The sequence below is a fragment of the Battus philenor genome, unplaced genomic scaffold (assembly GCF_028537555.1).
Source record: "Battus philenor isolate CCGP_79_NKW_IND1 unplaced genomic scaffold, ilBatPhil1.0.hap1 SCAF_28, whole genome shotgun sequence".
Taxonomy (NCBI): domain Eukaryota; kingdom Metazoa; phylum Arthropoda; class Insecta; order Lepidoptera; family Papilionidae; genus Battus; species Battus philenor.
The window spans coordinates 2,825,801-2,851,801 of record NW_027181691.1 but is presented as its reverse complement, the minus strand read 5'-3'; positions in this window follow the sequence as shown (position 1 = coordinate 2,851,801).

The window sequence follows — 26,001 nt, the reverse complement described above, 5'->3', positions numbered from 1 at the left end:
GTACATGTAAAACAATTACTTTAAATTAATTTAATATTCGATCAATGTTAAAACATATTCGAAATTATTAGAGAGACCTGAAAGTAATATCGCAGTCTTAAGGTAAATTCATACGACTATTTTTAACAAGTGTTTATACGTTAGAAGTTATCATATAAATAATATTTCTATTATGTGTTCCTTTAGGTGACACGACATTTAAATTTTACTTTATACGGACTTTATAAATATGTTATAAGAACGTCAAAAATTTGGTAGAACCTATGTTTGTTGCCTAACTAAACTCTCGTGACATTGGTACATGTCTATATAAAAATAATCAGTTTATGTAATATTTATCCCGTTAACATATTATAATTTATATAACAGATGGTACAAAAGAAATGACATAATTTGAACCGACAGCCATTTTGTTATAAATTTAAAAATAGAGCTATGTTATTGCAAACAGTTTATTTCTAAGTGTAAGATTAATGACATTAATTTGAAACAATTTTATCGCTCAAGTGGCCAACTCCCTAATTGATGCATAATTGCGCTTGTTTAACAATATTTTTAATTATGCCTCGCAAAACATCTGGCTCCAGATTGTCGAATCTTCTTCGATGTTAGCTTTCAAGGCTTGCAAGGTGTGTTTGTTGCGGTAAATGCGAGATTCCAAAAAACCCCAAAAGCTTGATTGTTTTAGCACATGGACCACGAATACGAAATAGACGTTGCGTTAAAACAACAGACTTAAAATTTGTCAAAAAAGCAGTAAAAATTATTCCACATTCTTGTGGTATGTATCCATCCCACTATCACTTATTAAAAACTAATTCTCTGAATAGATATTTAATCATAAATGTTAGAGCACAGTGACATTTGGCGCAATTTATATAAATTAAGGCACGTTCACATTATGACATTACTTTTGCATCACCTCATATATACGAGAAAAAATATTATCTATCTTCTTGTTTTAGATTATGAGAATATAGAAACGAATCTCTTTGAAGAGATTTACGTTGGTTTATTACATTCACACTTACACTTAAACTGGAACCCAACATAAATAATTACACTTGCACAACATAATATTTCCAAACTGAACTTTTTTTTTTTGCCTTCTGAATGTTTATTACTAATTGTGATTTGATAATTGTCATATTTGAGGTACCTCAATTGCCCAAACAAGTTAATAATTCTTTGCTATAGACAAAGAGGATTACTATTCTATTTTTTGAGTAAATGATTGGAATCTCTGTGATATATATTACATGTGATGTATACAAATCGTGTATTTTTTTATGTAATACCTCCTTGTACCTTTCGGCGAAATAAAATAAATAAAATATCGGTATCACGTAAGATTTATAAATAAATTATTTATAATTTTAACTAAATGTAGTCTTTTGAGAAATTAGTATATCAATAGTTACAATAAGAGATACGACTTTTAAAGTAATTTTCATATGAAGTTCTGTGATATGAGTCAATTTTAGACATGGGGTTTTTTGTCCAGAATTGTTCGGGAATCGATATGTATGCGATATTAGATAATACAGATATACACGGCCTTCTTGGAACTTTAATGGTCTTATACAACCAAGACCTACTTCCAGAAACATTTTTAAAAATATATCAGGGTGTTAATTAGTCAAAAAGTTAATAAATCTTGTGGACAACTGTGTACGATACTAAAATATACACCCGTCAAATTTCTTAATTAATTTTTATATGTAAATCGTATTTTAAAAACATTCTTCTTACTATATTACCTTTAGGTAATTTTTTCTAAAACCATTTATTTTTCAATAGAGTTTGCCATATATTAATGATAGTAAATAAGCTCTGACTTTTGATTTTTATTTGAGACTTTAAAGCTTTTATAGCTATAATCAATGACCCTATACAACAATATCACTGCTTACTTAAAAACAAACATCAAGAGAAAATTGATGTACTTTGGCAAATGCTCTTCGCAGAGCAAAATTTATTGGTAAACTAACAGTACATTCAAGAGTATACAACTCTCAAAAATGGTGCGGTAATAATAAAAATTAGGAGATTAGAATAATACATTCGACGTCGTGTTCCATCAGTAGACACATTAAAATAAAAAAAAATCTTTCACTGAACCTAAAACATTGTTATCTTCCCCACCAAACGCCATTAAACTTTCTCATCCGAGTGTGAAACTTTATTAATCAAAGTAAAAGGTGAGCGGGAGAAAAAAAAATATCCAATAGCGACATAACTCATTAATATTTATTGGAAAAAACCGTTAGCGTCGAATGTTAAACAATTTCTGTGTGATGTCAACTTAGGTGAAAGATACGGATGTTTGCTATTTTATATTTGCGTGCCATTTATCAGAACACACGCTAATTTTAACTTTATTTGTATTACAATAAGGATAGAGTATATTTGAGTGTACGTAAATATATTTTTCAGACCTCCCTCTGAAAACCAAGTTAAATAAAACTCGGATGATACACAATAATGTCTAATTACATAGCAGTAAGGTTGAAAATGAAATGTGCTAATGATATATAAATGCAAATACAGTTTGTTGTTTATGATAATGGCATTTTTCATATTAAAAGTTGAGCCGAAGTCTATCTACCACAATACGGTCCCGAGTGGCCGGGTGAATGTATGTATTTGTGGTGGAAAAATGACGTTAAATAAATAAGATATATTTGTTATTGGAATACTGTCACGACTGTTCGTGTACAGTTGGGAATTATTTTTAACTGTGCAGTGAACTGTGAAACGCTAATACTAAGATTTTACCGAGGGTAGTCGATGAAGCGTTTCAGTTTTTTGAAAAATCAACATGACACGATACAAAGATGTCTTTTCTTTTAATTGTTTATTCTATCCGAAAAAAACCTTTTGATTATCTAAGTAGATAAAAAAATTTCATTTATACAATTTTTTTTAATGGCCCCCGCTATTGGAGGCCTACAGGTACCTAGGGGTACGACCCTAATCAGTTGGGATAACCTTGGGGTCTTTGTTTACAAATAAGTTTTTCAGATTTTTCATCTTTATTCTTCACTCAATGTCTTTTATACAATTACTCATCACGATATCGCTTGAACTGTAATGTTTAAAGACTTAAAATTTTGTTAGAATATTTCTTCCTCAAATTACAGATCAGCTAAGAATTTAAAAAAATTTAAGTTAAGGAAGCGTTCATTTAAAAATCCATCTTTTGAAACTACAATTGTATTATTTTACGCAACTTGAAGCTAACATAGGACAGCCTGTCATGTCATGGCATGACAGTCATGGCCTTTATATATTACGTTTTATTAACCTTTCTTAAAGTTTCTTCTGCTAGTTCTCCTAGCGCTAAGTCTGCAGCCAGGCAATAAAATCCGATGAAGTTAAACCGCTTTTGTCGAAAAAACAGATAATGTATACATCTATTTCTAATCACCCTGCATAAAGCGGTCACTCTGAAATATGATACATTATGTATTTTTTTATTGGATTGCGACAAAATAAAAATCTAAAATACAATATAGAGGCTGATTGAGGTTAAATATAAATACTTTAATTGGATAAATAAAGCGATCACTTTAAAACTATATCGAAATACCTTATTCAAATGACTTAAAAACAATGTTGACAAGGACAGATAGTAAACAATATTTAGTTATTATACATAGTAAATAGAATTTTTAAAACGCTATTTCTTACTGTATTATCATTACGTTATTTATTATTTCTGCATACTATTCCCTTTAGACATTATAATTCATTCATTCAAAAGAGTCCTACAAATGTTAGAAGCGTTGCTGGAGTTTCTTCCGCAATTTTTCCCAAAGCTAACGCTTTCCAAAATAGCAGTAATTAATCAGGCAATATCAACCGATTAAATAAATTTTAGGCGTAGTTCTAACTTTAATTCATCCGAATTAAAAGATGCTATAGTGAATAATGCACAATATCGCATATCTTTATTGTCGTAATTACCACACCTATACCTTTTTGATATCGCGCCGTCAGCCCCGATTGGCTCGATCGTGGAACTCATACTCTGTTTCCGACGATCTACCATTGATGTTTTATGAGGGAAAATGCTTTTTCATGCTTATCCATGAGGCAAGGATAGGTTATGAAGATGTTGCCTCGTCTATGAAGACTGGTTCAGATATACCTCTGCAATTTCAGGGCTACTGTGTGGTATTGTGGTCATTTATTACAACTTTACCATGGTGCCAGGTGTAAATCTCACTTATCTGAGAGCCCTAGGATGCTCTATAATAATCTATATAATCTAAGACTATCTATAATAATCTAAGACCTCGTTGGCCTGTTTATCCTTCAATAGAGTAGGATATAGCAGCCTAAGCCTAGACTTCTGAAGGAACCGTTATATTTTACTATTAAAACCGTGGTTCCAAAGTGGTAGTAATAATATATCACAATTTATACTACATCAAAATTAACTCGTCAATATCTCGAATTAGAATTCTATATATGTGTTTGTATAGGTCGTCAAAACACAACATATACAAAGTGCTTCTTTCCAGGAATATAATGGTAGAGATGCAGCAGTGCACGTTACGTCTGAGATGATGATAATGTGTGTTTCTAATAAAGTACAAAGTTCCCTTGTGAAATGTCTACATGAAGTGTTCACCAATCCATGTAGAATATCTCTGACTCCATAAGAAGCCAAGGAGTACTCCTTAAAGAACTTTGGCCTTCGGACCGTGAGAAGTGTACCACTAATCGGTGATTCTATTTAAAGTAATTACCAATATGTGATCTTATTAAAGACTATATCTATCTGGTGTATTATATTGAGTATATTAAATGATAATATCTCACGTGTGATCTATTTCTTTTCGAAACAATAAAACAAATCAGTGAAAAGCAGTACAGTGCTGTGACACAAACCTATGGAACTCTCTTCCAAAGATCTAGTGTCCCCGAAGCGCGGGAAACAAATAAAAAATGGCGTGCTTTTTCCAAGCCGTCATGACAAAGGCGCAGCCGTCAAATGCCATTGCTCAAATGAGAACGCAGTCATTCGAGAGTGTGGTGGAATGGAAAAATCATCCGGCTAAAATGTCATTCGTTTTTCTCAACGAAAATATACGGTTGATTGACGCTAGAATACCGTTAAGAAATATTTGAATAATCTTTATTTATATATTTGAATATTAAAAAACGTTTTATGAATTATTATAATATTTTGGCATTACATATTTGTTCAAAGAATCCCTAAATAAATATTTAACATCGTCTGTTTCTATATCGTTATCAACAAATATTTACTATATGTTACTAATATCTACTCGTTATATTTTTGGTAATCGCTTGTCTTTCAAAGCGTACCGTAGAAAATGAGAGAAAAAAAAATTAATACAAACATTGTGAATAGTGAAATAAAAAATTTTACAATTTTTCATTTGTACATTATAATAACGATCAAGTTAATAAATCAGTAAACCAAGTTTCACACATTAAGATGAAAATATTCTTGAATGCTGTAACTTGTTATAAGATTTATTTAATAATATACTTTTAATTTAATACTTAGAAAAGAAACGTCTGAGATATCTCATTGAATTTTATTATACATTGAAATCTTTAAGAAGTAATTTTTGGTAAGTGTAAAAGCTTTTGAAAGTGCTTTTTCTTATTATCACTACGTTATTATTTATTTCTCTAACTTTTAAATAGGGTGTATTATAATACACATAAGGCATATTCACCGTTTCAAAACTTTTATACATATAACAAATAACTATGCAATAATAAAAATTAAAATTATTTCAAATCTCCTTTACCGCGTTATACTTGTGATCAGTTATGATCCACGCCCGTGTTCAATAGAGGTTAAAATGCGACGCCTGAATTCCGCAGTCACTGAGATCAATCAATTAGTACTTGTAAATGATTTTCACTTCTTTATACTTACATAAGGCACACATCAATATGTACTGCGACGTTATGGTGGTAATGGTAAACAATATTGGCAACTTAATTCAAGGCACAAAGCCAATGTGAAATGCAGGCGACAGACAAAAGACCGAAATAACATTTCGCTTACGTTCTGTTAGACTATAGACTACATATATCGCCCACTATATGTTCTGGATTGAGATTAGCTCTATCTATACTCCATTATATGTAATAACTTTAATTAAAAAATATGTAATAATCCGTATTATGAAAATGCAATTTTTTTATGATGCTATCGTCGTTGTTTCAGGCTGTAGACACTACAAGGCATAGGCTACACTCCAAAGATATCTATGTAGGGATATACCATAATCGCCTCGCTCGATAGGCGGGTTGGCGATAGCCGTGTGGTATTATGATATGCAGAGGACGCAGCTGCACATCCTCTGGAAACTCGTCTGTGAGCAGTGGCAATCCTATATAATTAATGCACAGTGTGAGAAATTGAGATAGTATCTCAGAAATAGAACCCATGACTTAAGATCGCATGTCTCAGTCCGTTACCACTGCTCTTGACGTTTCATAAATTATTAAAACCTCCTTAAGTAAGTTATAATTTTTTACGCACTAGATATAGCTAATGTGTCTTCTAAGCAAATTCGGCAAGCAAATGCAGTTAAATAATAGTTTGTGTATTAAAAAAAATAATTCATTTAATTCTCTCGATATTAATGCAATTTTAAATTTAAATTTTTATTCATCTTTGTCATTTCGACCATAAAATGTCCACTGTTGGACATAGGCCTCCTACATAGATTACCATTAGGACCGGTATCAGATTTAATAGACATAAATTTAACTACTATTTAAAATAGTGAAGACCATCATTGAAGCAGTTTGACATTTAAAACTAGCTAAACTATAAATTAAAAAATATCACAAACGAGATTTTAAAACGAAACAGTAACTGTCAAATTTTGAATATAGAATTATCCAAATGAATAATGGCGCCAAAATATACAAAAAAAGTTTCGCATGTACTTTTGGCGGCAAGACGAATCATGGCAGAGTGACGTATAGTTGTTGATTAGAGGACGGAGAGATGTTCCGCCGCGGCTAGGGATGGGACGACACGATTGAAATTGATTTTTAAAGTATCGATAGGAGTGTCAAAGGCATGACATGAGAACACACTATACAATATTGCCCAAAAATGTTATTAATTTTATTAATGTACAATTATTTGTTAATACGAAGATTTTATAATTAAAGTAGGCATAACAGTGAATTTATCGATGTCTTCAAACAATAATATATGGATAAGCTTTCCCCAAAGATCGCCATGATGATCGATATTGCATTGCTGATATCCAGCGATTTCTTGCTACCTTGACCACGTGGTCGGTCCATGTAATGGGGAGTCTACTCATGCCGCGTCTGACTCATGGTCATCATTTGAGAATTTTTGGGCTTCAACGGCTGCCGGTGTTCGAATGATGAACTCCGCTCACTGCCTTTTCGAATAAGTAATTCTTTGAGCTACATCGGTCAATTTGGTTCTACTCCATATCTATCTGATCTCGCAGCAAAGCTTCTAGCTTAGCCCTCTAGAGTCCTCTGCTCTTTAGATGACATTGTTTTAATTACCGGATTGGTGAAGGATCTAGTCACATTCCGACTCAAAGGAGCCATGGAAGGCCAAACCGCGAAAGTGAAAGGTAACTTTCCCGTTTTTACTGGGTTGAACATAAACCAAAGAAGCTGAATAGTTTATTAATCAAAACTCGTAGCATAATATTGTAGCATGCATCACCATAAGAAAACGTACCGCTTCTCTTGCCGCTTTACGAATAAAAAAAAATTGTTTTCTACAAGTCATTACTCTCAGTCATTGCCCTCAGAATACGATCTCTTAGAAGCATTGTAGAGATCTAGGTAGTAGCTACCGCAACCCCTTATTTCTACCGACGAACGAGTTAGACGATTCAAAAAGGGTTGATATTGAAGATTACAGATTTACTGACCCGTATTATAATAGTACTGAGGGTGAGAAATGCGCAGTTGCGCGAAAATTCGAAAATTAAATTTGTTTTCGACTGTTTTATAAAAAAAAACTATACATATATATAGGTGATTCATTATAGATGTAATAGCTTTATATGGTGAATATAAAGCTTATATGCTATGAATTATTGTATGGTACACCCTATTCAAAAATTAATCTTTTCGGTAGTCGTAAATATCGTAATGATATTTTAGTAGCAAAAAGCGTTTTCAAAATTCGAATTTATTACCATCATTTCAGTCATAGGACGCTTACTACTGACTAGACCGGTTGGAAGAGAAATGCCGTAGCCAAAGCCATGGCCATATGGCTCCTGGAACGACTGTGGGCTTGCCATAGAGGAGTAAAGTGGCAGACCACATTTAAGTGCCTTACGAGTATATATATACCAAATATATCAATATTACAACATCAATGAATTAATTATTGTAACGATCATGATATAATGCATATTTTACTACTAAAATCTAAAACTTAAATTTCGAATGTTAAAATTTCTCGTTTCGAAAAAGAAATAATTTTCAACTCGTTAATAAAAACTTATTCGCAGCTAGTTAAATATTAAAATGCGTTCGTAACATAAATTTATATTACAGCGTACTTTCAGAACAATTGTTCCTTTTAACTGACATTACAATATTTTTTCAACGCTACGAATTTCTTTTTCTTTCCCGCCGTCTTTCCGGCCAGCCCTAGCGCGAGTCGCTGTGATTGGTTCGCGGCGTGACGTGCCGCTGGGAAATCAGCGCGGTCGCGCCTCGTCGCGCGTATTTATTTGCCAGCCTGTCAGCGGTGCACAGAGTAATGCAAAAAATTTGCAGCCATGCATATTTTAGTTTTTTTTTCTTTTGTTCATATTTAATACTTTTACTGTTTTAAGGTATTAACTATATATCTTTTAGATTGAATATCAGAGAAGGCTCCAGGTGTAAAAGCTTTTTAGGGTTAAATACAAAGCTTTTTTGCTGTCAATTAATATACATGATATGTATACCTACGGTATACCTTATCCAAAAATCATTGATTACGAAAATAATAAATAACGTAATGATATCACAGTAAAAAAGTGTTTTCAAAATTTGAATTATTACATATTAAAATTAAATATTTTTTCATATTACTTGTTCTATACGGCACAGTAGATTTTTTACTGGCAGAAGTTAGAAGAACGTAACATAATGAACACTTGAATTTACTAACGAAAGTTGTGATTGGAAATATGAGTAAAAGCTTCAAAGTATTTTGCTGACATGAGAAAAAGAAAATCTTTAGTTCTAAGACGATTAGGAAAAGCATTTTTGTACTTTTACCATTTAATATAAACTTAATTACAAACATAAATGTAAATGTTTGTCGCGTTAAAGTTTTTTGGTAGGATATATCTTAGAAACGAAACAAAAGTCGCCCACCCAAAATAATTTGCGTCTATGTTTGATCAAACTGCGCTTCCGACTCTCGATATTTTTGTTTAACGTGAGTTACACTGCTGACTTACTAACATTTACTACCGCCTACTTCAGGCAGAGACAGAAAAGCACTTAGAAATCGTGGGGGATGTAAACGCAATAACTTTATAATTATTTTTTCAAACATTTTTAATTTAAATTATTATAAGAGAGCTCTGTGCAGAGGTATTCTATGTAGCCGCGAGCGAGTCCGCTTAGTGCCGCCCGCGTCGCGACGCTCATTTCGCGCTGAAATCGCTTCACAACAGTGTCGCCAACTGTCCGACGAATTCAGCGGCGCCTTAATTTAAATTTCGAATTGGCAATTTAACAGATACTTTACCGGATGTAGTCGCATAATAGAGTTGATATTCTTTCATAACGAAGTAAATGTATTTGCATATTATAGTTTTTGCACTATTTAAATCGACTTTTTTGTTACTTTAAATAACTCATTTGATTTAATCAATATAAAAAATTTAAAAAGTTCAACTTTAACTATTTCATTAAAGTTTTTTACATGTATAGTTTTAAATCGGGCAATCGCTATGTACCTTTCAATGGGCTCCTCTCAACTGACATCAATGAATGATTTTGTTAATAAAAAAAATTAAAAAGACAGGTCTATGTTCAGAAATATTTCCTAGTCCATGAGTAATAAGCTGGCATTATTGGGACAGGAGCAGTGGGCAAGCCGTACAGCGCCCAGAACAGTTTTTGGGACCATAAGGTCCTGGAGTCGGCAGCGGAATCCTATGACGTCCACAATCAAGAAGTCTATGGAGAAGGCCCATGTCCAGTAGTGGACTCCTCGCGGCAAAAATAATGCTGATAATAATTTTTACGGACCGTTTTAACATTAAGTGATCACTTTATGTCAAATTAGATGTATATTCAAACACTAAACACTAAAATAATACAAGGTTTTGATAAATAATTTGTTAGTTATACGATATCTCCGTAACCAATATTGTTTACAAATGCAATAACAAAATTAAATGACACTAAATCACTCCAACCCCGGCGCAAATATGTTTCCTATAACAACACAATTACATCACTAATGGAGCTAAAATCATTCGCATCTATTAGGGTTGCCAATGTGTGTAAATTAATAATAGATTTACAGTTCATTTGCTGTCAAGTGATATGGTACACACTATCCAAATATCAATTGTTTTAGAAATAATAAATAATCTAACGACAATATAGTAAGAAAAAGGGTTTTTAAAATTCGAATTGCTACATATGATTTTTTTTCTCTCTGCAGACGTTTATTTGCTAGAAATAAATAGCCCTTCGCAATCCTATAAAAAATAATATAACATATTTAGGAGTGATCATTTATACAGAATGCTTATGATGACAAATGAGTTGTACAATCAATCTTTTACATCAATTATCAATCACTCTGTATATTATAGTTCTGGATATTAGTTTATTTCTGATTATAATTTTTATCAAAGATGTAGTATTTTTATCGTATAAAATATGACGATTGTGACAGCCCTATTGGCAACCCTCCAGATCAAATATACCTATAGCACAATGGACACATTTTAATTTACACATAAAATTAAATATCCATGCCATTTTATTACCACACACAGAAGATCCAAAATCGTGTATCACCGGCAAACATTTATTTTTAATAATGTAAATTAGCTCTTATCTCAATTGGAATAAGAGCTATATTAGAACGTGAACGGAAATTTTAACTTCGTACAATCGTAGAAATGTACGTACTCTATTCCAAATGAGAAAAGGTGTCAAAGATCGAATTTACGATTCATTATACTTAATCCTTATAAAAACGAGGGTGAGTACTGTTTGCCGTGGTAAGATAATTTCAACTTTAAAGCTACTGCCGTAGAGTTTAAAATACATCGATTCATGGCATTGATATTCGATTTACAAAAAAGCATTTCAAGTGTACAAGTAAGTGCCCATTGTGGCGGCAGATGGCTCGTTCGAAATTCGAACACGATGCCACCGCGTCGTTTTGAGAAGTAATGTTTATTAATATGTAAATAACTTTAACATAATTAATAAGACAGTTTTAAAAAGGTTTAATAATGAATTAAATATATATAATGATTTAAAATAATGTAATCTTTTTAAATAATTCATCTAAAATTCTGCCTATGAAATTGTGCAATTGACATTAAATAAAAAAAAACTATTAGTGCGCGTTTTACGTTGTTATTTTTATTAAATGCGTTTAAAATTAGAATTCACTAATGATCAAAAATGTATATCAGTTAAAAATAGTTCTTTTTAGATATAATGCCTTTCGGTATAGAACCGCGAGTAGAGCTTTTGATTTCGAGATGTTATAAAATGCAATAAATAAAATATATGTACCGAACAGTATAGATAACGCAAATGTTGAGCCTTCAGCTGGTTACAGTGAACCACAACCTTATTGTTACCGGAGCCCAACAAGAAGATACACGAAGACACTATTTTGAACAGTGTTTGTCTACTTTTTATTTCGATTGTCTTTGTTTACACGATCATTGAATTGTGCGTTCTCGGTGATGACCGGAAGTGAGAGTGCCTTACAATTTCATCACCTGCTTGGATAGTCAGGTAGTACGTTCGAGCACGAACACTCACCTTAAAGAGTGCTGCTGTCGGAGATGGTGAAGGCAAGACCTACCGTAAATAGGTTCTTACTCTCAGGCAGGTGTACTGTCTCCAATGGAACTTCGGGGACAGTGTGAGCAAGATCAGAGAAGGGTATCCTTGTATACCCTGGTCGTTTCAGCCTTGCCTAAAGATATCTATGGAGTATATACCATAATCGCCACGCTTGGCAAGCTGGTTGGCGATCGCTCTGTTGCATTATGGTACGTAGAATATGCTGATGTCCAGACTTTAGAAACTTGATTGTAGGCAGCAGGAATGCTATACAATTAATGCAGATGTGAGAATTATTTGAGATTGTGTCCCGGGAGTCAAACTTGCGACCTACGATCGCAACAAGCGTCCTCTACTGCTAAACTACCATTGCTCAATTTTTTCAATGACAGTGATATTTTGAACTGATTATTTATTATACGTGTATTTCAACATGCCCCTGCAGTAATTTTTGATTATTTTAACTTAGTGTTTTTCTAGGATAACTATAACAAATAAATCAGAAATTCAGCTAAAGATTTGAGCGGTATTATCATTAACAAAAAGACAAGACGATAAAAAATATGACAAAGATGAAGAAATACATGAATTGCGTAGCACCATTTAAAAGTTATCCACATGTAAACGAATCTTTATATTTATCTTTAATAGTTGGCACTCGTTGTTTCATGTTGTACATGACGTATAAAACTCATCCTATCGTTTTTGAATGCTTATTGCGATTGAAACAGATTGGATAAATTTAAATTTAGCACATTTTTTTTTCTCTGGAAAATAAAGAGGATCACAGATTTATTTTTCAATAACGCCTTGTTTAATCAGAACATATTGGTATTTCATTTATAACGTTTTTATGATTTTAAGTTACCAATAAGAAAATAGTGGCGCGGATCTTATCCTGGCTATCAAGACATAAAAACGACTACAAGACATAAAAGAGTCAGCCTTAGAACTTCCTAACTGTATAAATAGCCCACTCATCACACCACATCCTCCTCAGTCACTCAAAGGCTGCAATTGGAGACTTTATAACGACTCCATGCATCCAAAATCGAGCATTACACAGTTAAGAAACTGCGATCCGGCGCAGAACCCGTATCCTACCTTCGATCGCTGAGTAGAACTCCCTTCATCTTACTCGTATAATCTACCTTCGTTCGAGAGATTTGGCTACAAAAGCCACAATAGCTATAAGAGCCTCCCGGCTAGCAGCATTAACATTAACAGATACCTTATATAGTCATCGCAAAATCTGATCACCGACTACATGGTTGCCAAAAAGAGTGAACACAAAATGAGTGCGAGGTGGATCTTCATCTTCAAGAAGGAAATCGATTTTAAACCAGTTTACCACAAGACAGTACTTATCAGATATTGTCAGATTACGTTTCAGCAATATCTAGTTATTTCGGTATTTTGAGTTATTCCCAGATTGAGTATGGTTTTGTGTAGTATTCACTACTTAAAAAATAGGTTAATATATGTCGTCATACAATTAAAAAAACTTTGATTTTAATGCTTTCGTATTACGTAGTGCGAGTAAATGCAATAATTTTCATGTTGAGCAAAATTTCATTTAACTATTAATTAATTTTGCCTTTTCTGATTAAAATCCTTATTATTTGTACTAATATGTACCTATTAATAACTAGATAGTACTATACTATACTGTACTATACTGTACCTATTAAGAACTAATACCTAGATGTTTCATTATTATAATGCCAGCCGAATGGTGCCCATTTAAAAGCCTTCACCAAGGTACTCCGCTGCTCGCATCCAGCGATTCCTCACGACCTTGAATATGTCATCGGTCTACAACCCAAAACCTTTGACATGAATAACATGCTTACATAGATTATAATATGTGAAAGGTTTTTATCAGCAGACATATTTAACTTACTTATTAAATTTAATATTATTCTGAAAGCTTTCGTAAAATTGTAAAATAAAATGAAGTACATTAAATACCTGTTGAAAGACAATTTATTTGTATTACGGCATCATCACTTTTACATATCTCTTGATCGAATGTTCTAGAATTATGTAAAAGGTAAATAGAACAATCATTTCTATATCTACAAGTTTCAAAACAGTTAGTAACAGTAGATAGTTTGCTGATATCATTGTGAATAACACAATGACTTAACTTTATACTAGTTATATGTAGATGTAACATGATTTTTTTTTTTAAAATAGGAAGCGTCTCATGCAATGATAATTAGTTTCTGCCAGTAAAAAAAAATGTTTTATTTTAAAAATTAAGGTTCATATTTTAAATAAAACACATTAAAGTTTAGGATAAACAAAACAACAAAATTGATCCGCAATAATAAACCACAGCTCTCAGCCGCTAACAGCAGAATGCATTGAAAATATGTGTCGGAGCCATTAGTACGTCGGCCATTACGCGTCCCGCGGGCGGTGTGGACCGAGCCTAATGCCGGGCCATAGAGTAATGGATAAAAACGATACGTCGTTAAGTAAAATATATTTTTATAAAGATTTTTCGTACTAGTATTGGCTTTTGACTCTTATTATATATTTATTTAATAACTTTTTGTATGGTTCCTTACTCTGGACTTCGAACCAGAGTAACTCAACGAGCCATGGAGATAGATTTGTTTACAAGATCGATTAAAAAAATAGAAGATACTGCACACACACAGCGCAGCGGATTGGAAACTTGAAGTGAAAGCGGACAGACGGGCAGAATTTATGGCTATTTGGGTCTTAAGTTCCGGTAAAAATTTCAAGTATCAAATGCTTAGGAAATTTATTAGTTTTTTCCTGTTACTGCTGCCCAAGTGGTATTTTCCTCGAATTCAATGGGTCAGGGCGAAAAGGTTGCATAGCCCATTTAACATTTCAAGAGAACGTAGTTCCAGAGGAACAAATTCACTAGTTACGTATCCTTTAATTCAAAAGATCTTATACCTGCGAAGCCTAGAAGAATCTCCGTACAAGTAAAAATGTATTGTTTATAGTCTACGTAAGATGTCCATCGAAATTATTATTCACATTAAAAAGTTTTCCCTCGATGTTTAATTGGTACCATTTATTGATGTAATTTATAATATATATTCTAAACTGATATGTTTATTTAACAGTTTTTTAATTTAAAATGTTGCTATAATTCCTAAATATGTCTAACGAAAAATATGACAATTAAATGAAGTTACCATTCTACAAAATTGTTAGTGGATATTCTTTGTGGAACCCGCCCCGCCCCAGTGTTCTGGCTCGTTCGAAGGTCGGATTTCGCGCCATTTGGCCAACCGGTCGTGTAATAGCTCTTTTAGGACCAACGTACAGTGAAACGTTTGGGCAATTGTATTATTCATTTTTATAGCTTTAAAATTTTTAAATAAATAAATGTCTTCGCTTTCATCTTAGCTGATAGATACCCACTGTAAGGCCCTTCCTAAAGATTACCATGAAGATCGGTTTTGCGCTGCCCGTATCCAAAGAATTCCTGTGACCTGGACTATGTAGTCGGTCTATCACCGGGGAATCTACCTACACCGAATATACCCGCTTACCGTTTGAGAATCTTTCGGCCCTAACAGCTGTTGGTTTAACGAGCGATGTCCCATTGCTACTTAAGATGAGCAAATCTTTGAGTTACGTCGGTGACCTTGGTCTTCTGTAAATTTCCTCACTCCGGATTCGATTTTGCAACACAATTCCGAGAATAGCTTCCTTTGCTCTCTGGAGAGACCTTGAGTCTACGTTCTCTCGAAGAGTACTCCAGTGAAATCTTTTTCTCCCCTTGAAATATTTAGTGAGTACTTATTAAATTACAATAATTATCAGAGGAATTACACGTACAATGTTATGCATGAAGATGGAAAAGATATAAATAATATTATGTTTATTAAAAGCACTACCTTCCTTTGCTCTGAATATTATCTTCCGTAGTTACAAAAATAAAAAAATACTCCGTATGTTGATAAGAAATAAATACATAACAATATATGTTATTATATAAACACATTTTAGTTGTAAAATGTGTGAAAAATAAATAAATACGTATTTATTTTAATGTGTTGCTGAGTACGCGTCGAGCTTTTAAATCTCTAATGCGCCTCTTCAGCTACTATTGTCTATTCGAATTCAGAATAAGCCAGTTCGAAATTTGAATTGAGATGTTTGTTTACGATTCGGTGGTTAAATTTGTTTCATGTCAAAGCTTTTCAAATCATTTTGAATTTCGAAAACTTTTTAATAAATAAAATTAGTTTAATATTATTTAGCAGGTATTGTTTATTTATTTAGATATATTATTAACTAATTTTATACATTTTATATTTTAATTAATACTAATAAATATTTGTTTTCTAATATTAGTATTTAGTAATAAAGAGAAAAAAAAAAGATTTTTTAAAAAAAACATCGAATTAAGGATAAAGTGTGCTTTGACAGTTGCAAATAACCAGTCTATTAAAAGCAAATGTCATCAAAGGGCATTATCATTCAGTATACTCTCGGAGGAAATATCACCCTCAGAGAGTACAGAGGGTGAGGGACGTGAGTAATTACTTCATTACCCCCTCAGAAGCCGAAATCAAAATGTACCTTTTGACGTATGGTGTTTTGAATGATGGCGTATCAATTATTGGATGAGATTTCGTATTTCTTTTTATAGTTTTATGCGACTTAATGTTCTGGTGATAGCCAGATATTTTTTTAAAGGATGAAATTGTTTTTGGGTCGATTTCAGAACAAATCACAGAATTTTTGTTGACTATAATTTTTAGTTTTTGAATATTACTCATTCCTTAAACAAGACGTGAACAAAAACATTGCTGAATAGATAAAATTTTGACAGTTATTTTTATTTAAATTCTAAAAATCTGTCACAGCTGTCTATGTACACATAAAAATATATAAGCATTATTAATAATTACACATTATTATTATCGATACAGTAGACAAAAAAGATTGAAAAGACCATATTTAAGGTCACGCCGTCCAAAGTGAAGTAACGATAGGCAGGTAATAGCAACCAACCAAATGGAGCATTGTCCTTCTTGGGAGCCATTGAACCGGTATGGAGTGACCGGAGTGACAGTCCAAGATGAGGTCCCTCAAGAAAGCTTTTACGCCTGATCACATGGAGCGTCCGCCGAAGCGATCTAACAGCTTAAATGCCTCCCAAACAAGCTTCGCCCTTTTGAAATATGTTTTAGGTTTAGCGCCTTGTGCGACCTACGCGAAATCACTTGTAAATGTTTATATAAACCGGTATAAATTTTTTTTATATGTAATACATATAAAAAAAATTATTATTATTTAAATATTAATAACATACGAAATGTTTTACAATAATATCTTTGTGATGATAGGAGTAAAACGTAGTTAGTCATTTCGGGCATTATTTGCAAGCTTGCAGTGAAGAGTTCCATGCCTAAAATTTTCTCTTATGAGATCAAAGATACAATTTATTTAAAGCCTTGTTTCTATAAACCGAATACGCAAAGTTAACCAAAAGAAAAAATTAGCGAGTATTTGAAAATTTCCGCACTCGCTTTGAAGAGTGGAATAATGGAAATGGTAATCATTTAATTGGTGTATTTTTTTTTAGAAAACAAATTTCAATATATTAGCTTTTTTGCTTATATAGAAATTCTAAAAATATTTATTAATTTTCTATATAAAATTTTCTAAAATGTTGACAAATTCATTGCCCACCTTGTATGTTATTATTCTATGAGATCAAATCAGGAATAAAGATGTCCGTACTCAAACGAAAGTAAAAGTCATAGTGTTTGGCCACGTATAGCGCAGAACTGATGGCCGCTGGGGTTTTAAATTTCTGAAGTGGAGATCAAAGAGCGCCAACGTGGGATGTTCACTCACAAGGTGGGACAGCTATAGGAAATCTTTGAAAGAGGCCTGTCTCCAGTGGTGGGCGTCTTATTGCTGAAGTTATGATGATGATGTAATATGCATCCAGTAAACAGAACTCTACCTGGAAGTAATATTCCCGTATATCAAAATTAATATTTTTAATTATATCGCTAATATATATGAAACTTTGATTTTAAGCGGTTTCTAATATAACATAAGATAATTTCTTCTGTACGTCAAAAATTTAAGGAAAATATCATGTTCTTTATTTAAAACATTTTTTTCTTAATCATTGTATTAATTAATGTTATATGTCCCTGCAGACTGTTACGGTCAGAAGATATTGAACTGTCGCATTCTGACAGAAAAAAAGTAATATATTATATTTCAGAGTGATCGTTTTATTTTTTTTTATTAATTCTGTGGTCTCATCACTTTGAGTGACAATATTAATTTGAAGCAAGTGAACTTTCAAACGCGCGAAGTTCATAACGATCTGTCAAATGCGCAAAACATTTTTAGGTTACCGCGTACTTTTTTCCTTAAGAAAATAAGTTTTTTTTTCATATTAGAACATGGTACAAAGTATTAGGATCATAAGTTGTATACATTTTTTTAATAAGATCGGTAATGTCTATTTCCGGTCAAAGCGTGACTAAGGGAAATAGATTCATCACTGAATTTTATTTATCACATATATACATCCACAACCCTTACAATGTCTTTGGCCTGCCTAGCGGAAGGCCTACCTATCATCACCACTAATTTAATTAAAAAATGATGTTTATTTATACTATTAATAATAGCGCAATAGTAGTTATTTGAAATCAACATCATCTTCAAGAATTTTTATTAAAACATTTTCGGGTCCCGTATCATAAAAACATTTGTCATTCAAAAAAAAAATTATGTACTCTATGGTGTTATTTCTATTATTATGACTAAAGATTTTTAAGGTTCAATGTTTTTTTTGTAAACCACAATCAAACGAAATTACAACTTTCCAAATCCTATACTAGCTTTAAGCGACCGTGTTGAAAAGTAATTTACTATGCTCGATTTTGGCTTTATAGTTAAAAAGAGACATTCTGTATATACCAAAACCACATACACGTTTGTCCATAAAAAATAAATCTAAAAATCACCCTAAATGAAACGTCACAAAATGGCAAGGGAAAAAAACCGCAAGTTATAAAATGATTGTCTAAACAACTGGTAAAATAGAGCAATTTTATGGAAGTATCAGATGCGATGCCCTCCGGGAGTCGGATGGGACTCGAGGGAGCTCGGGGGACCTCCGCTGTCGAGGGACGGCCAAATGCATCGGGGCATTTAATGACTATAAACACTATTCAAATTGAATGAGTGCGGGTTAGTCGTAAGAACGACTGTGGTTATAAAGAGCTTGATTTGTTCCAATTTTAAATTCGACTATAAATTTTCCATAAATTCCTTTTTCAAAATAAATTTTCATTTTCCATAAATTCAAATATTTCAGCCAATAACTTTATTATATAAATATTCGAAAGAATTTGGAATTCACGCATAAAAAATTAAATTTTTTTTGATACATAATTATTTTTAAATTATCACGTGACAAATTGACGTCCATCCAAAAGGTGACTTACAATTGACATTCTCCGGTTGAAATTATGATGATGATATTACTATTTAAAATTAATAAATCTCTATTATAAGTAATACAAAAATTTGAGTAAACCTGCAATATATTGGCGTTCGTTTTAACCAATTCAGTAAAACTGTCTTAAAACGAATTAAACAGATTTGGACCTAAATATACACAGCATACACAAAAAAAGTGAAAAATATAAAGGAAAACTTTTTTTTACTTTCCAGGAAAATTATTATCACCGTTACAGCCGTAAAACGTCCAACTCTGGACACAGGCAACTCTTATAGATTTCTATCTAGCCTCTTCCGACGACCTAACTCCAGAAGATTTAAAACAACTGCTTGTGACGTTATTATAAACTTAATAAAGAGATACATTACATAATAGAAGTACATATAGGCATATAAATATTTATACATAATACACATACCCATGGTACATGTATAATTGCATGTATAGTATTAACATACGTACAGTATAACTAAATATATATGGACGTAAATGCACATATCACTCTTATTATCTACAACTAAGATTACGATAAAAGAAACTGCTGATGGACCACTTTGAGAAAGTACGCCTTATTTATTAAAAACTAGATAATGAGTTTGGTATATATCATATATACGTAGGAAATAGTATTATATAATAATATATTTTTTTACGTTTACACAACTGCCTACTAGTTATTTCTACATCAAGTAGGATTGACCGGTAGAGAATATCTATAAGGCATAATATAGAGAGAATAGATTTATTATTTTTTTATTTTAAAGACAGAGTAACCTGAGCAATGGTAGCCCAGTGGTAACGGACTGAGACTTGCAAACGTAGGTCGCGGTTTCGATTTCCGGATTAAAGTCTTATCGAATTAAATCTGTGAGAATTAGTTATATAGTATTGCCACAGCTAGCAAACAAGTTTACAGAGGATGGGCAACATATTCTGCATACTATAATACCACACTGAGATCGCCAACCCATCTACCAAGCGTGGCGATTATGATATATCCCCTCATATATATAGATATCTTTGGAGGAGTGCCTTGTAGTGGATATCTATATGAAACGAAGAACAATTTTAAAGACTAGTCTATCAGGGGTGAGCAACCTTTTTGGTCGGAGGGCCGCAGTTTCAAAAACAGTGAGCCATGAAAAAAAATAAAGTATATATTCAAGGTTCAAACCATGTTCTAAACGTAATTTATGTTCGTAATCAACCGATTTACAACTAATTAGAAACTTTTATTATCTTTAAAGCCTTGATTTTAGCATTATTTTTTTAAAAAAATCTAAAAAAAAATTAAAATTTACTTGCCTCGAGGGCCGTGGGTTGCTCATCCCTGGTCTATATAGATAATTTAAAAAGTAAAGTGTATGTAAGAACGGGGTTAATTTGCTTGCTATCTACGTGATTGTTGGAGACACAAGGATGTCAAGTAGAAACCACCAGCCAGTAGACGTGGCGTGGTTTGGCTCGCCACTTGGTGGCCGGACGACATACTTAGGGTTGCGGTATGTCGCTGAACATGGTCAAGATCGGTCATCGTGATGATATTTAGAAAAGGAAAGTGTGAAAAGCTAATAGTGGCCGCCTAATATCTGACATGTTGATTTTTCTCTACGTAATATTTGACAAATGAAATAAAATATAAATATATAAAATGTAAATGTTAAACAAACAAAGATACGACCTTTCGTGTAGATTTTACTTTATAAATGAACGAAATAAAATGATAAAATGCTCTTTATTTCAAACACACGGGTTCTTTTAAAATTTGTTATACATCTTAATTAAGCGCAGATCAAACAGTTACATCCCTATAATATAATATACACATATTACGACCGCAAACACCCTCGAGTTATGGGGTAGGGTTACATGATTTAGCAATTACGCGCCCCCACAATATGGAGCCGGATTAAAGCCTTGGTTTACCGTTGTCTACTGTAGATTAGTGAATATTAACTTTGACTGAAGATGGGTTAATCTGATGACAGGTGTCTTTGTCATACTTTAGAAAAAAAAAAAACAAAATGTCTACAACACTAAATAAATAATGCTTATAATAACATGTTTTGGTGTCCTTTTAAATCTAGCAATTCAAATTCGAAATATATTTTTTCAAGCAAGCATTTACATGCGGTTCTGAATCGTCAATTATTTTATCATTATAAGCAGTAAGATACCACCGACTGAACCCTGATCTGTTGAGAAGATTCTTCCAGAAACTCAACAGTTGCTTTTTTTAAATTAATTTAAAAAATATATGAACCATATAAATGAGTCAACAAAGCAAATTCCACACATTTAAATCAACTATAACTTCTTAAATGGGTTAATAAGATTTGTTTAATAAAGTACTTTTAATTTTAGATTGAAAACTAAGAAAAAAAAGATATCTAGTGGAACTGTATCATATATATACACACACTCAAACCTATGAATTATGGTCTTATTTTTTTTTGATTCGATCTCGTAGAGAAAATCCAAGCAGTTTGTGACTCGTTAAGCTTGCAAATGAGTTCCAAGGAGAAATACATGTATATATGTATATACATTTCTCATGTATATATCTATATATAGTATAAAAATACATGCAAATATATGTGTATTTTTATACTATATAAAATAATTACGAGCGTGATCGAAAAATATAATATAGATATACTGTGATGTTGAACGTCATATGTAATGTGGATACGTCAATTAACTGTACAGGTTAGTGTTACCGGTTAAAAATTGAATTCTTAATTGGTGCATAAGATATGGATACGCGGACCGAATTGGCGAAAGCGTTCACAGTAATTAAGGATCACTTCAAAGCGAGCCGCCCTCTCGTTAACGTTCGCTCCGTGTTATTAAAACCGACATGTTGTTTATTATGTTACCCTCCATCAGTTTTTAACAATTAAATAAAGAAAAATGTGTATTTTTACTTCCATTTTTTGGTTTGGTAGGAGAAAATTTTCTTGATTCAAGATATTGTTCCTGCTTGAAGAACGACAAGGCTTGTGGTCGTTGTGCGTATCTTTGGATACCCCCTGATCAACCATGGAATGCGGTGATACTCAGTACTGTGCCAATGCATATCACGGTGGGAAGCTGAACTTGAATGATGAAGCCTTCCACCACCTTTAACGCCCGCGGCTTTTTGAATTCAAATTCAAAATATCATTATTCACGTAGGTATTTGTACTCATTTTTTAATAGTCAATTATTTTAGAATCATAAGTGGTAAACTACCCTTGGTTCTGAATGTTCATTTGCTGAGAAGAGTCAGCCAGAAACTCAACAGTAGCTCTTTTCTAAATAAAATTTAACAATCTTTGATGTATACATTATTACATCAACCATGTAAATGAATAAACAAATCAAATTACACATATCGATTAACTAAATACTCTTAATTGGTTTAATAAGATTTATTTAATAGTATACTTTTAAATTTAGAATTAAAACTGAGAAAAGGACAGTCTATATATGCTGCAAAATTTTATTATAAATATATATATATGTACGTTCAGAGCCATGGAGGATTTCTTAATATTTTCAAGACGACATGTAGGCGTAACGTGTTTATTTTTTTTTTCTTATATTTATCATGCATCTGTCACTATTTTTATGTAAGTTGTTAAATGTTGGCCCATAAATAATATTTTATTTTAGTTAAATCCTACTACAGGTGGAGGATACCTTATTTTTATACACTCAGTCTTAGGCGTTTTCTCTTATTTTTAATCTGATCAATACATATTACTTAGAATTAAAACTCACCAATTTTTAATTCGTGTCAAATTATTTGCATAAATAAATCGCGTCAAGTGCGTCATCAATGTAAGACGCATTATATAAGACAGTAATTAAAAATAATAAAAAACTATAATAATAGGAAAATGAAAGGAGATATATTACGACTAAGAAATCATGTGATAAAAAGTTAAATAGGTATAAGACATAAATAAAAGAAAACATAGAAATCAAGTCAATTCAATAAACATTACAAAGTAGCAATCCGGAATCAATGGTGACGGAAAAGAGACGTTATATGAAAAGTAAAGGAATGAAATAAATAAAAATAAAAGAAGAAAGAGTGAGAGATGTTAAGATGGATATAAGAAGAGTGAGAAAATAAAAAGAACATGGAAAAATTTTTATGCTAAATTTGTCCATGTGTACCCAAGATTGGGGAATCTACGTGAGGTCCCAAAAATAAGGGTCTTATCAGTGATTCGTAAGTCACAAAGACTTAGTCTCTCACTTTGGGACTTATTAATAAGCGTCGCTCAAGGAGCCAAGGAAGGGACCATGTTCAGGATTTCTCTAAGAGGTATAACCTGGAACGAGCAGTTCCGTAGACGAACCAAAGACGTCGACATAGTAGATTAGCAAGTTGTAGTGACAGCGGGCAGACTATATAGTGCGCAGAGCAGATGGCCGCTTGGACCTTCGGGTTTTGAGGTGAAGACCATGGACCATGGATGGACCATTTATACAGAGTATAAAGTTTCTTTAGAAATCCATTGCCTATGTCCAGCGGTGGACGTTCTATGGGTGACATTATGAAAACTACTATAATGGTAAGTAGTATAAATTTAGCAATATAATGTTTAACCCTTTCACGACCACGGGGACGCCGGTGTCCCAAGCAAAAATCATGGATTAATTAAATATTTACGTAACCATTGTAAATTATTTTTTTGTTTTAATATTTTGGAAAGTACCTTTTTATTATTTTTTACTGGCAATATAGGATAACTAACACCGTTTATTGTTTATCGTCATCGGAACGTTAGAGTTCTTTTGGCGATGATGATCTGCTGTTTGGAATAAATAATTGATATTGTAAAAGTACTTTTCAAGTTTTTACAGTGTCAAATTATCATTACCTGGTAAGTAAATTGTTATTCTAAATATTCAGTAGTAATGTATTTATGTTGTATTCTGTGATAAATCGTTATAAAGATTATGGGACACGGATGTCCCTGTCGGCGTAAAGGAATACTTTTTATACGGAATTTCTTAACTTTTGGCCTGGTGATATACCAAAATGCTATCATTTTCTTATTCACATTTTTCTCAGAATATGTTTCGTAAGGGACGTGGAGTTTTTGAACTTCGAAAGAATAAAATTCTTCAAATTTTTGTGGGTGACAATAGCGATGAGGAAGATGACTTAGTGCTTGATGATGAAGACCAAAGACTTCTAGTACAGGATGATGACCAAGGGGTATTTGATGTCGAGGTTGAAGAAACGACGACTCTTCAACGGCAAGAATGACCCGAACCTTCAACGTCTCAAAAAAACAATCCATCTTATCATTAACCAATCATCTAACAACAGGAATTGTTTCGCCGAGTACCACAAATAACTTGCCCTATTATATTTATATTATTCATAAACAAGTAAAAAAAGTACACTAAGTAACAAATGTACATTATTTACAACAAAACAGACTTACCAATAAGTAAAACAAAATTTAGAGTTTAAGTAGAAAGTAACCCTTAGCGACCATAGGGACATATTTGTCCCATAAATTTCCAAAAAAAATGTAAAACTTTTTTGAATTTTTAGTATAAATTATGTTTTTAGGATGCCTATTAATTCATTACATCTAGCTTAATTGATTAAATAAGGTACCGTAACCTTATGGTCCTGAAAGGGTTAATTAAATTTATTTACTACGTAGCTTTGTATAATAAAATAAATGTATAAGTATAAAAATGTATGAAATTGGAATTGTTTAAATTTCGAACGCTATTACCGGTGCAGCATCCGATCTCAATTATCCAGATACCATTCAGCTGTCGAAACAATTATCACAGAGCGATAAATTACAATGAAATTGTCAACAGATCCGCCAAATTGCTAACTACAGACATCTGCCGCCATTTGACAGCTCCCAAAGGGTTTTGGCGCGCTTTTTGCAACTGTCAAGCGGCCATCTTTGCTTCTGTGGCCAGCATTTACAATTTTCCGTGCCATTGATTGCATTTTTGTTAAATTAAGCGTAAGGCGATCCGTTTATTTTACTGTTGTGTGCCAGGCCATTGTTTTTTTTTTCTTGGCCAGCTAACTGTTTGGAATAGAACAGAAATTTATTCACCTAAAAAAAACAATTTAAAATTGAAATGCGTAACAAATATTTGGTAATTTTAACATTAATTTTAGATTAACGCTCTACACTGGACGTTTTTATTTTTATCATTTATATGATAAATTCTAAATACAGTAATTAAAAAATACTATTATTCTAGAAGTATTTTTTTATTTTTAATGGAAATATGTACATGTATGTTATAATTTTTACAGACGCACAGTCAAAATTATCATCATTTCTGTCAAAGGACTGCTCGAAATGAGTCTCTTCCATAGATTTGCAACAAGATCCATTTCAAACGAGTTTCCTTCAGCATCTTTCTACGACCTTAACGTGGTCGCCAGTCCAAGT